The 6,462-nt window shown below is 46.5% G+C and overlaps 1 pseudogene; it reads right to left on the bottom strand.

The window, feature by feature from the left end:
- Window positions 1-902: 902 nt before the first annotated feature.
- On the bottom strand, window positions 903-1,020 carry LOC126482830 (5S ribosomal RNA; annotated as a pseudogene).
- Window positions 1,021-6,462: the final 5,442 nt, after the last annotated feature.

Genomic DNA, 6,462 nt, shown 5'->3' with positions numbered 1-6,462 from the left:
AACCTCGCGCCTCATGATATGTGCCTACCGGATGGTCGGTTTGCCCTACTCGATAATGTCGGCTACTATGTTCATAATAAATCGGTTCAAACATCGATTGTAAGTTCTCATATTTTATTGCGAGAATTATCCTACAATGTGCGAGAATTATTCTACAATGCGTCTGGCCTCGTATCTTTTGTCAAACTTGTACATTTGCCCTTCCCACCACCCCTGAAAGCTGGTATCATTATACGGGAATATCCGCTATGCACTAGCTCACGTGCAGATTGCTCACTACGTCTCTTAACTCCATCAGCCTTTGCACGGAGTCATAATGCAACCGACTCTGAGACAAGACGAGTCTTCCGCTGCGTGATGTAATTAAAAAGGGAAAGGAATTTGAAGCACGTTGTGCAGGGGCGATTCGAGAAATAGAGACGGGCGGCGTTCCTGTGTCCAGTCATGCTTGACAGGTCAACCCGGTATGTCCTTCCCAGCGGCGTCGATCAATAGCAGAGGCGCCTGGCTGTGAACTCATCCGCCCAACACGCCTGCCGCCGCTCCAGGGCGTGAGGAACTGAGGACGTATCACCCACTTTGTTTCCTACAGCTACAAGTAAAATGCACTTCGTCTGTTATTGTTATTTTTGTCTCTCTGCTTTTTCGTGATTTGCTCCAGTTTCACCAGATGTTGTAAATTAACAGTTAAAAAAAAAAAGCACTCCGCCGTCAGGCCACGAGTGGCCTACCGCTACCATCCGACCGCCGTGTGCTCCTCAGTTGAGGATGCGGATAGCAGGGGGGTGGGGTCAGCACATCACTCTCCCGGTCGTTATGATGGTATTCTTGACCGAAGCCGCTACTATTCGGCCGAGTAGCTCTTCAATTGGCATCACGAGGCTGAGTGCACCCCCGAAAAATGGCAACAGCGCATGGCGACCTGGATGGTCACCCATCCAAATGCCGACCACGCCCGACAGCGCTTAACTTCGGTGATCTCACGGGAACCGGTGTAGCCACTGCGGCAAGGCCGTTGCCAAATTAACAGTTAAGAGAATATAATTCAATTCCAGCTAAGCATGTCTCATCAGTCACACACAGAAACATAAATAAGGAATACAAGTCCTCAGAACTCCCGCTACAATTTTCATAATCTACTCGCAGTATGCGACACACACGGGCAGCAAGATGGTGTAATGTTTTGGATTACGACCAACGTGCGAAAGTTATGTTTTTCTATGTCTGAAAGCAGCTGCAAGCCATCCGACAAAAGTGAGCACATGACTAACTACCTAACTAAGTACACTCCAAAACTGTATCTACAACGCTACCGCGATCCGAATTGTATAGCACTAACATACATAAGTTCACGTTTTTGTATTTTTTTACTATCAGTCACTTATACATTTGCAGATGACATGATGTATGCCGAGAAAAACAGAAAAAAAGAAAGCAGAAAATATGCCGAAAACAGCGGCAACAATCGTAAAACCATGCTGTGACGTCCAGTAAATGAGGTATTATGAAATTATTCACAGAAACAATATTTGGAACCACACAGTATACATGTAATAATATTTTACAATGTTTTTTGAGTATACTGTATCTGTATATTTTAGAATAAAAAAGCTCACTGATGATGGCGGTATTTGTGGCTGAATCTGGTTTGGGATACATAAATAAACGACAAAAGTGTTTTGCATCAAGACGGGCCCACAACTCCATATTGTTGTTAGAAATATTCTCAAGTCAAAAAAATGTTCAAATGTGTGTGAAATCTTATGGGACTTAACTGCTAAGGTCATCAGTCCCTTAGCTTACACACTACTTAACCTAAATAATCCTAAGGACAAACACACACACCCATGCCCCCGAGGGAAGACTCGAACCTCCACCGGGACCAGCCACACAGGCCATGACTGCAGCGTCCAAGACCGCTCGGCTAGTCCCGCGCGGCTATTCTCAAGTCAATTTGGATCCTGCAGCCATGACCCGAGTTCGATTCCCGGTGCTGCCAGTGAGTTTTGCTTAGTGGGAGGACTGGAGACAGTTTCACTGAGTCTCGTGAGCCAACTGAGGAACGGCACGAGTGTGGTACAGAGGCCCCAAGGTCACGAAATCGGACAATGGCCAGGGCAGCCTGACTGACTCACGTGTCCCCACGCCACATCCGAATGACGCGATAGGCAGAGGATGACATGGCGGCCAGTCGGTTCCGATTGTCCCATCTGGGTTAGACCGTGAAGCTTTGCCTGCTTTCGCCCCTTTTTTTCCACTGCATTGCGAGAAGCAAACGGGACATTTTCGCAGAATCACTAGCCTGGCAAAACGCATCATGTGTGTAGCTCCGTGCATGAAGAGAACAGCATTTGTTGAATGCTGATGATCTGTCACACGTTAATCGGAACAGCTGAAACTGCAACTTCGACCACACCGTACTTGCCGCTACTGGAGCATAAAGATGGATCTTCTGCAATACATCTTACTGCGTGTTGAGACAGGCTATCTCGTCTCTCTCTGGAACACTCATCGCTTTTGTATTAGCTTAATTTAAACGACCCCGTCAGTCATTCACGTAACGGAAGAGATAACCGAACTTGAAGGGCAGGCAGTCGAACAAGCTTATCTTGGCTGCTTGAACCCGACCGCGTCGCGTCGCTAACAGCGCAGAAACCTTGTTATGACGTCATCGACTGTCACTGCGGCTTCCTGTTTCTGGCATGTCTGCGATCAACATAATGGAACAATTCATGCTTTGGTAGTACTGTTGTCAGCTGTCTAGTACTGGACGCCAAGTTCATTTCCCCTATAGCTAGATACCGCGTTACACCAGTCTCTCGAGCGATATCACGTTAGTTACTCTCATGCTCCAAGGATTTGAGCGATAAATCGTGATGATACACAACGCGTCATTTTGTATTCACGTCAGAAATTAATTTGTTAATATCCGCTGAACTTTCATAAGGATTCTTTTTATTTATTTATTATTTAAGTGCAAGGGTGTGTATTAGTAATTCCTAACCACCACCTTTTGTACATTACAATAATAGAAATTCTTCTACGGAACACAAGGAGTTGTGAACGAGAAACTTTAGTTTGTTTTCAGTTTTACTCTCCTGTCTGTCAGACATTTTATATCACTGCCGAAGTGATTCAAAATTTTAGTTGCAGCATTGTGCACCCCTTTTTGTGCTAAAGACAACCTTAGTTTGGAGTCACGCATATCTTTTTGTCTTCTGGTATTGTAGGTATGTAGAACATTGTTACTTTTAAACTGCAGTGAATCATTTACAACGAACTTCATGAGGGAATATATATACTGCGAAGCAGATGTCAAAATGGCTAACTCCTTGGGTGAGCGCCACATATTATTCCCACAGAACCTTTTTGAAGGCTTCCTTTCGTAAATATGTGTTATTATTCCATTTGACGTTATTGAATGAGAATGTGCAGAAATGTCAACGTAATGATTTGTCTCTCCATAAGACCTGAAATGATAAGTGCAAATGTGGCTGAACTAATCAGTTTTAGGAGTTCCAAACTGTGATTTTTCCGGTTTAAATTCTCATCAATATGAACACCTGAGAAACTGAAATTTCCACTCTATTTATTATTTCCTCAACCAGTGTACACTTGTTATTGGTGTAGTACCTGTAGATGTGCAGAACTGAATATGTTGTGTCGTTTCAAAACTGAGAGGAGACCGTTGGTCGAAAACCACTCACTGACACTTTTAAGAACATTGCTGTATGTATGCTTGGATTGATGCGATACTACTGTCATCCGCAAAAAAGAAATAATCCAGTTTGTTGTATATTAGACGAGAGATCGTTTACATGTACAAGGAACAATGACGGAGCCATGGGGATCTCCATACGTGAATCCTCCTCGCTCAGAAGAGGCTCCCCTGATTACATTGTTGGGTTACTAAGTAATCTTTCTGCATTCTTTTGTTTAGATACGACATTATCCATTGGTTGGCTATGCCATCAGTTCGATGAAACATCATTTTAACTAGAAGAATATTGTGATTCGCACAGTCAAATGCCTTGGATAGGTCACAGAAATACCAACCTACGCTGGTTCGGTATATAATGCATGTAAAACTTAGGGAGCGGACGTATACTGAAAATCACGTTCTCCGTGCAGCAACTCTTCTGACATCCAAACTTATTTACAGAGGATCTTATTGTTGCTTGAACGTGATATTACTCTAGAAAACATCACCTTCTGAAATATTTTAGAAAATGTGGTGAATAGCTCAACATATCGGTACCTATGCTTTCTTATACAGGGGTTTAACAACGGTGTATATCAGCCTCTCTGCAAAAACGCTATGCATTAGTGACGCATTTCATATTCATACAAAAAAGGGTTTATTGTATGGGATGTTCCTAGCTTCAGGAGACGAAACGGTGGGTGCAGAAACATTTATCAGAGCCCATCCTAACTGCCGTATAACGAAAATTACCGACGATGTAAATCACGGCCGCGAAAGCTTACATTGTGCGATCAGATTTCACTTAATCTCGGGAATTACATAGTTCACCCGTTAATCTTTCATCGACTCTACGATGTGTTTCCGTATTTTAACTGTCAGTGTATCAGCTATGTAAGACAGAAATGGGGAGCCTAGTTTTCGTAATCAGTTGTAGAATCGTATCTAATATTTTTTAAGGCAATTGACTACTGTTTAATTGTCTTACTGCCAATTTCGGCTTACATCCTTATCACGGCGTAGAAGATCAAGTATTAATCACGTGTCATAGCACAGCATATCAATAAAAGATAAAACTAACGTGCCGTGGATGTTAAAAGAATCACACCCAGACAACTACCAGATCGGCTACTGTTCAAGACTGACGGTAGTTAATCCAGCGCGAGGATTCGAACCGCAGCTGGGTGTACCACGCGTCTCGCGAACTATCGCTCCACGAAAGTCGCTGCAGACAAGATCCTAAATAAGAAGTCTTCTTGGGCCGCTGTTCATTTATCTAATACCACATTAAAGTAGAATTGTAAAAATCAAACGATACACTGTAATAACTAGGTGGTGAGATAAAATGAATAGCAGGTGGGTCACTTGGTACCTCTTGTGAGAGCACAGCGAAGAGTGCTTTTGGAGTGATGTCCCCGAGTGTCCCACGGTACCGGGGGAGGGAGACGGCAGCCATCTGGAAGCTGCCGGCTGTTTACCGCGTGTCAGAAAGACACGAGAAGGGGGAGTGTGTTGCACACGTGTGTGACAGCCGGAAGTCACCGTCCCGAGTCCCTCCTACACAGACGCCTTTTGTCACGGACACATTGGGGCGGCGTGGACCTGCTCCATAACGTCTGAGCACACCACGAATATGTTGCAGTAACGGCTAAACTGAAATAAACAGCAACAGTGTAATTGGAAGTCGCGACGTTACGGGGGCAAGATCTACATCTATATACACTCCTGGAAATGGAAAAAAGAACACATTGACACCGGTGTGACAGACCCACCATACTTGCCCCGGACACTGCGAGAGGGCTGTACAAGCAATGATCACACGCACGGCACAGCGGACACACCAGGAACCGCGGTGTTGGCCGTCGAATGGCGCTAGCTGCGCAGCATTTGTGCACCGCCGCCGTCAGTGTCAGCCAGTTTGCCGTGGCATACGGAGCTCCATCGCAGTCTTTAACACTGGTAGCATGCCGCGACAGCGTGGACGTGAACCGTATGTGCAGTTGACGGACTTTGAGCGAGGGCGTATAGTGGGCATGCGGGAGGCCGGGTGGACGTACCGCCGAATTGCTCAACACGTGGGGCGTGAGGTCTCCACAGTACATCGATGTTGTCGCCAGTGGTCGGCGGAAGGTGCACGTGCCCGTCGACCTGGGACCGGACCGCAGCGACGCACGGATGCACGCCAAGACCGTAGGATCCTACGCAGTGGCGTAGGGGACCGCACCGCCACTTCCCAGCAAATTAGGGACACTGTTGCTCCTGGGGTATCGGCGAGGACCATTCGCAACCGTCTCCATGAAGCTGGGCTACGGTCCCGCACACCGTTAGGCCGTCTTCCGCTCACGCCCCAACATCGTGCAGCCCGCCTCCAGTGGTGTCGCGGCAGGCGTGAATGGAGGGACGAATGGAGACGTGTCGTCTTAAAGCGATGAGAGTCGCTTCTGCCTTGGTGCCAATGATGGTCGTATGCGTGTTTGGCGCCGTGCAGGTGAGCGCCACAATCAGGACTGCATACGACCGAGGCACACAGGGCCAACACCCAGCATCATGGTGTGGGGAGCGATCTCCTACACTGGCCGTACACCACTGGTGATCGTCGAGGGGACACTGAATAGTGCACGGTACATCCAAACCGTCATCGAACCCATCGTTCTACCATTCCTAGACCGGCAAGGGAACTTGCTGTTCCAACAGGACAATGCACGTCCGCATGTATCCCGTGCCACCCAACGTGCTCTAGAAGGTGTAAGTCAACTACCCTG

This window comes from Schistocerca serialis, chromosome 5 (genome assembly GCF_023864345.2).
Source record: "Schistocerca serialis cubense isolate TAMUIC-IGC-003099 chromosome 5, iqSchSeri2.2, whole genome shotgun sequence".
Lineage (NCBI taxonomy): Eukaryota > Metazoa > Arthropoda > Insecta > Orthoptera > Acrididae > Schistocerca > Schistocerca serialis.
This window is presented reverse-complemented; position numbering and strand designations above follow the sequence as displayed.